Source organism: Triticum dicoccoides, chromosome 5B, assembly GCF_002162155.2.
Source record: "Triticum dicoccoides isolate Atlit2015 ecotype Zavitan chromosome 5B, WEW_v2.0, whole genome shotgun sequence".
In the NCBI taxonomy this organism is placed as follows: Eukaryota; Viridiplantae; Streptophyta; class Magnoliopsida; order Poales; family Poaceae; genus Triticum; species Triticum dicoccoides.
In genome coordinates, this window is record NC_041389.1 from 623,106,480 (window position 1) to 623,114,177 (window position 7,698).

Below are 7,698 nucleotides of genomic sequence, written 5' to 3' on the forward strand. Positions count from 1 at the left end.
AATCTCTATTTTAAAAATCGAGCTCTGGCAGCTCTACACATCCCTGCTTCCCTCTGCGAAGGGCCTATCTATTTACTTTTATGTTGAGTCATCACCCTTCTTATTAAAAGCACCCGCTGGAGAGCACACTATCATTTGCATTCATTATTACTGGTTTATATTGGGTATGACTTGACTGGATCTCTTTTACCATGAATTACAATGTTTAGTCAGTCCTTGATCTTTAAAGGTGCTCTGCATTTATGTTTTGCGGTCTCAGAAAGGGCTAGAGAGATACCATTTTGTTATATCATGTTATGATTATTTTAAGAAAGTGTTGTCATCCGAGTTTTATTATTATGGCTCGCTAGCTGATTATGCTATTGATGTGAGTAATTGTGAGACCTATGTGTTATTGTAGTTCATAATATTTGATGAAACTTGAATGCTGGCTTTTCATGTTACAACAACAAGAGCAAACAGAGTTTGTAAAAGTTTTTCTTTATCACTTTCAGTTTATCAACTGAATTGCTTGAGGACAAGCAAAGGTTTAAGCTTGGGGGAGTTGATACGTCTCCAACGTATCTACTTTTCCAAACACTTTTGCCCTTGTTTTGGACTCTAACTTGCATGATTTGAATGAAACTTACCCAGACTGACGCTGTTTTCAGCAGAACTGCCATGATGTTGTTTTATGTGTAGAAAAGAAAAGTTCTCAGAATGTCCTGGAAATCCACGGAGGCACTTTTTGGAATTAATAAGAATTTTTGGCGAAAGAATTAATGCCAGGGGGCCCATAACCTGTCCACGAGACAGGGGGTGCGCCCCCCTAGGGTGCGGCCTCCTATCTCGTGGGCCCCCTAGACCTCCACCGACCTCAACTCCAACTCTATATCTTCCGTCTCGCGGATAAAAAAATCAAGGATAAAGTTTCATCGCATTTTACGACACGGAGCCACTGCCAAGCCCTAATCTCTCTCGGGAGGGCTGATCTGGAGTCCGTTCGGGGCTCCGGAGAGGGGGATTCGTTGCCGTCGTCGTCGTCAACCATCCTCCATCACCAATTTCATGATGCTCACCGCCGTATGTGAGTAATTCCGTCGTAGGCTTGCTGGACGGTGATGGGTTGGATGAGATTTACCATGTAATCAAGTTACTTTTGTTAGGGTTTGATCCCTAGTATCCACTATGTTCTGAGATTGATGTTGCTATGACTTTGCTATGCTTAATGCTTGTCACTAGGGCCCGAGTGCCATGACTTCGGATCTGAACCTATTATGTTTTCATGAATATATGTGTGTTCTTGATCCTATCTTGCAAGTCTACCTGCCGTTCCAAGTAAATTTGTATGTGCCAAACTCCAAGCCTTCAAATGAAATTCTGTTTTGTATGTTCAAGCAGCTCATGTTACAACTAGGGCTGCCTATATCTTCCATGCTAGGTGGGTTATTCTCAAGAGGAGTGGACTCTGCTCCTCATTCACGAGAAAGGGCCAGTAACCGGGATGCCCAGTCCCATGATCCAAAAAGATCAAAGAAAATCAAAATAATTAAACAAAACTCCCCCAGGGCTGTTGTATGTTGGAGGCACTCGTTGTTTTGAGCAAGCCATGGATTGATGCTTGTTGGTGGTTGGGGGAGTATAAACCTTTACCATTCTATTTGGGAACTGCCTATAATGCATTTAGTATGGAAGATACAGCCATCTCATAGATGTTGCGTTAACAACAAAAGTATGCCGCTCAAAATGTTATTCAATCTCTATTTTAAAAATCGAGCTCTGGCACCTCTACAAATCCCTGCTTCCCTCTGCGAAGGGCCTATCTATTTACTTTTATGTTGAGTCATCACCCTTCTTATTAAAAGCACCCGCTGGAGAGCACACTGTCATTTGCATTCATTATTACTGGTTTATATTGGGTATGACTTGACTGGATCTCTTTTACCATGAATTACAATGTTTAGTCAGTCCTTGATCTTTAAAGGTGCTCTGCATTTATGTTTTGCGGTCTCAGAAAGGGCTAGCGAGATACCATTTTGTTATATCATGTTATGATTATTTTGAGAAAGTGTTGTCATCCGAGTTTTATTATTATGGCTCGCTAGCTAATTATGCTATTGATGTGAGTAATTGTGAGACCTATGTGTTATTGTGAGTATGGTTAGTTCATAATATTTGATGAAACTTGAATGCTGGCTTTTCATGTTACAACAACAAGAGCAAACAGAGTGTGTAAAAGTTTTTCTTTATCACTTTCAGTTTATCAACTGAATTGCTTGAGGACAAGCAAAGGTTTAAGCTTGGGGGAGTTGAGACGTCTCCAACGTATCTACTTTTCCAAACACTTTTGCCCTTGTTTTGGACTCTAACTTGCATGATTTGAATGAAACTAACCCAGACTGACGCTGTTTTCAGCAGAACTGCCATGATGTTGTTTTATGTGTAGAAAAGAAAAGTTCTCAGAATGTCCTGGAAATCCACGGAGGCACTTTTTGGAATTAATAAGAATTTTTGGCGAAAGAATTAATGCCAGGGGGCCCACAGCCTGTCCACGAGACAAGGGGGTGCCCCCTAGGGTGCGGCCTCTTATCTTGTGGGCCCCCTAGACCTCCACCGACCTCAACTCCAACTCTATATCTTCCGTCTCGCGGAGAAAAAAATCAAGGAGAAAGTTTTATCGCGTTTTACGACACGGAGCCACCGCCAGGCCCTAATCTTTCTCGGGAGGGGTGATCTGGAGTCCGTTCGGGGCTCCGGAGAGGGGGATTCGTGGCCGTTGTCATCATCAACCATCCTCCATCACCAATTTCATGATGCTCACCGCCGTATGTGAGTAATTCCATCGTAGGCTTGCTGGATGGTGATGGGTTGGATGAGATTTACCATGTAATCAAGTTAGTTTTGTTAGGGTTTATCCCCAGTATCCACTATGTTCTGAGATTGATGTTGCTATGACTTTGCTATGCTTAATGCTTGTCACTAGGGCCCGAGTGCCATGATTTCAGATCTGAACCTATTATGTTTTCATGAATATATGTGTGTTCTTGATCCTATCTTGCAAGTCTATAGTCACCTATTATGTGTTATGATCCGACAACCCCGAAGTGACAATAATCGGGATACTTCTGGGTGATGACCGTAGTTTGAGGAGTTCATGTATTCACTATGTGTTAATGCTTTGTTCCAGTTCTCTATTAAAAGGAGGCCTTAATATCCCTTAGTTTCCGTAAGGACCCTGCTGCAACGGGAGGGTAGGACAATAGACGTCATACAAGTTCTTTTCCATAAGCACGTATGACTATTTACGGAATACGTGCCTACATTACATTGATGAATTGGAGCTAGTTCTATATCACCCTATGTTATATCTATTGCATGTGGAATTGCATCCGGCATAATTATCCATCACTGATCCATTGCCTACGAGCTTTTCATATATTGTTCTTCGCTTATTTACTTTTCCGTTGCTACTGTTACAACTACTACAAAAACCCAAAAACATTTATCTTTACTGTTGCTACTGTTACCATTATTATCATACTACTTTGCTACTAAATAACTTGCTGCAGATACTAACTTATCCAGGTGTGGTTGAATTAACAACTCAACTGCTAATACTCAAGATTATTCTTTGGCTCCCCTTGTGTCGAATCAATAAATTTGGGTTGTACTTCACCCTCGAAAGCTGTTGCGATCCCCTACACTTGTGGGTTATCAACCGACCAAAATACGTAATGTGCAAGAAAACGGGGTCCGGGAGGCACACGAGGTGGCCACGAGACAGGGGGCGCGCCTAGGAAGGGCAGGCGCGCCCTCCACCCTTGTGGAAGCCTCGTGTCCTTCCCGGACTACTTCTTTCTTTCCAAAATTCTTAAATATTCCAAAACGGTTAAAAATTGTCATTAGAATTGTTTTGGAGTCAGTTTACTTACCGTACCACATACCTATTCCTTTTTGGAGTCTAGAACGTTCTGGAAAGTGTCCCTTATGTATTCCTCCGGGGTTACGGTCTCAACAATATTAGTTTCAACATTGATAGGATTACCTAAGATATAATGTTTGATTCTTTGACCGTTCACCACCCTCAGACTTGTGCCTTCGAAGTTGTTGATTTTTATGGCACTGGAACGATAGACCTCCTCGATAACATAAGGACCTTCCCATTTAGAGAGAAGTTTTCCTGCAAAAAATCTTAAACGAGAGTTGAATAATAACACATAATCACCTACGTTAAACTCACGCTTTTGTATCCTTTTGTCATGCCAGCGTTTGACTTTTTCTTTGAATAGCTTGGCATTCTCATAGGCTTGGGTTCTCCATTCATCAAGTGAGCTAATATCAAATAACCTCTTCTGACCGGTGTCGGGGAAACTGATCCACGAACACCTATGGGACCGGCGGACCGAGTCCCTTTCGGTTAGGCGGGGGGCGGAGATCGCACGAAGAGCAGATCGAGGCGAAGCACACGAGCTGTTTACCCAGCTTCGGAGCTCTCCGGAGAGATAATACTCCTACTGTTGCTTGTCTGATTGTATTGAGTTCTTGCTCGGGAGCGCTGAGTGCTACAGTACACTTCTAGCTGCTAACGAGACCGAGCGTGAGTGTTTTCTGGCTTTGAACCTTCCGAACCCCTCTCTACGTTGCGCATGGGCCTCCTTTTATATGCTCAAGGGGTCACCGACAGGTGGCAACGTAAACAAGGGTAAAAATGGAAAAGGACTTGCAGTTGGTACAGCTACCTGTACAGTGTTTCCTACCTAACCCTGACAGCAAGGGACAAAGGCATTAAATGCCCGTCTATGTCGCCCAAAACAGTGCAGAAAGGGACTATCAGGGGCGCCACCGCTCGCCACGATGGCGATCTTATCAGCGCCGCTTGCCACCGCGCACCGCTGGCTGCATAGCCTCTCACCACGCGCGCTTGGAAAGGCCCCAGGGCGACACGTTGGTGGATGCGCTGGAGCGTAGGTACAGGGTGGTAGCGTGCCGCGGCAAGTGCCTTGCCGCGGTCGTTGTCTTGTCGCGTCCGGAGGCTTGTCGCTCCCCGGGCCTTGCCGGGACGCGTGGTGCGTCGCGGCAAGCTCCTTGAGATGCCTTGGTGGGCCTTCCCGGCAAGCTCCTCTTGCCAGGGCCTTGTCTCCTTGGCTCGGATACTTTGCTCTTATGCCTTGGTTGGCCTTCCCGGCAAGCTCCTCCTGCCGGGGCCTTGTCTCCTTGGCTTAGACACTTTGTTCTTGAATGGCTCCACAGGAACCGCGGAGGACCTTGGCGGTCACCCGACAAGCCTTGCCGCGGGTGGCTGCAACTGCCAGTGCACAAGTTCGGGATACTAGGGTACCCCTACTCTAGTACACCGACAGGAGCCCCCAGGCCTGGGCCACACACAGTGCCAAGCGCTGTTGGGCCAGGCCCAAAACAGGGCACGGGCACGCGCGGCCTGGGTTACGCCGTATCTTTCTCCGTATCCACCGCGCCCTCCCAACGGCACGCGTCGAATGCGGCATCGTGGGAGAGATCGTGGGTGGTTTCTTTATTCGGAAGGGCGAAACGTCCGTCCCCTCCCTCTTTATAAGCAGGGGAAACAGGGACAGTTCGCCCATCCTGCCGGTTGTTACTCCGTTTCCCAAATCTCCGCCGCTCCCCCCTTCTTCTCGAGAGCAGCGCTCCGCCCCCCATTGCCACCAGCACCACCAACGCCGTCGATCTCCCCCACCACCTCCGCCATGGCTCCGAAAGCCGACAAGGGGAAGGGTGTGAAGTCGGTCGAGGCACAGCGGTTCGCGGCGCTGCGAAAGGAGCAGGCCCTCTTCCCCCCTCAGCTTGCCACGAAGGAGCTGAGGGAGTACTACTACCTCTTCTGGTCGACGGAGACGCGAGCGCATCCGCGCACGAGGGTACTTCCGGCTGCCACATCGGAACTGGCTCCAACCGGGTACCCCTTCTTCGCGCTGTTCTTCTACTGCGGGCTCTGCCCGCCCTTCTCTGAATTCTTCTGTGACATCATGAACACCTACGGGCTCCGCCTCCTTGATTTCACCCCCAACGCCGTTCTTACCATGGCAGTTTTCGCACACCTTGGCAAAAACTTTGTCGGAGTCCATCCAAATGTAGCCCTCTTCCGCCACTTCTTTATGCCCTGGGTTGAGAGAGGAGAGCCTCTTGCCGGCGGGATCGCTTGGATCTCAAGAGTCGGCAGAAGGAAGCTTATCTGGAGGGAGAGCTCCGCAGCAAGTGGGAGGAATGGAGAGCAGAGTGGTGCTGGATCGTCGAGGAGGACCCGCAGCCATTTACTGTCCAGCGCCAAGCCTCAATAGTGCGCGGCAATGATTGGAGCAACGTGGCCCCGGAAGATGACAGGCTGAAAATTGCCGTCACCCGGATCCTTCGCCTCAGGCTTGCCGGGCTCACTGTAGGCGCCGTTGGCGCAGACTTTCTCCGCCGCCGCATCGCCCCCTTGCAGGAGAGGAGGAGACCCGCCTGGGAGTTCCAGAACTCGGCGGATATCATGAGGCTGCGCCCGGGCCTCAACTTCAACTTCACCGTCCTGGAGCTGGATGCGATGCTCCTGGAGCTGTTCAAGCGCGATCCTCAACATCCATTCGTGTTGCCGAGGGGTGTGCTTCCGTTGTGCAAAAACTCTTTGCTCGACCGCATCCGCGCAATGATGCCGCTGTGCGACTCGCCCGGAATCGTCCCGACTTGGCAAGAGCCTGCAGACGACGTCGTGCGGGATTTCTTTGACGGCCTGGTAGAAGTGCCGATCCGCCCTGATGAACAGAAGAGCCTCACCCGTGACACCACCGATAATGAGATGCAGCGCATCGCCACCAGGCTGGAAGAGGTGGCAGCAGCCGTTGCCGCGGGTGAGTTCGGATTCACCATGGAGGAGGCAGAGGCAGAAAAGGCGGCAAGCCTTGCCGAGCGCGAGGAGTTTGCCGGCGAGGAAGAACTTGTCGGGCCCGAAGAGGAGCCGAGCGAGCCCGGCGAGGGAGAGCTTGTCGGGCTCGAACCTTCAGGCAGCTCGTCGCAAGTCGAGCCCCCAGCTCCACCAAGAAGGCATCTCCGCAAGGCCCGGGACGTAGCGGAGCGGCAGACGGGTCAACAGCCGCCGTGCCGCGCGACACGCTCTACCGCGGCAAGTAGTGTTGCCGCGGGAGCGCCTCACGCCGCTGCGGCAACTAAGGCGGGGTCTTCCCGGTCCACCGCTACTGCCCCTGCCAAGCGGGCAAGGGAACCTACTCCCCCGCCTCGTCGTACCGGAGGCGAGCCAGACTTCGATCTCTCCGCGCTCAGCTCCGACGAGGAAGAGGAAGAGTAAGACTCTTCACTGTTCTTGCAACTCTTCAATTTTGTTGCTTTGTCTTGTATCTGACTTGCTTTTACTCTGAACCTATTCCTTTTCAGGACGCTGGCCCAGAGAGCGGCGAAGAGAGCCAAGGCCTCGGTGATTGTCATCGAGGACGATCCCGCTGTGACGGCAGGGGACATGTCCGAGACCACCTTGCCGGACCCGGCAACCCTTCCTCCAAGCAGCCCCCAGCGCAGCCCCCAAAGTAAGTATATGTTTTACTTCCTGCTGTTAGGCGCGCATGGGTGCTTCGTCTTTGCTAATATCTGATCGCTGGTTTGTGCACGAGCAGAGCAGCCTCACCAGGAGGGCCCGAAGGCTGCTCCCGAAATGCCATGTGCTTCCACTACACCGCCAAGGGAGGATTCCCC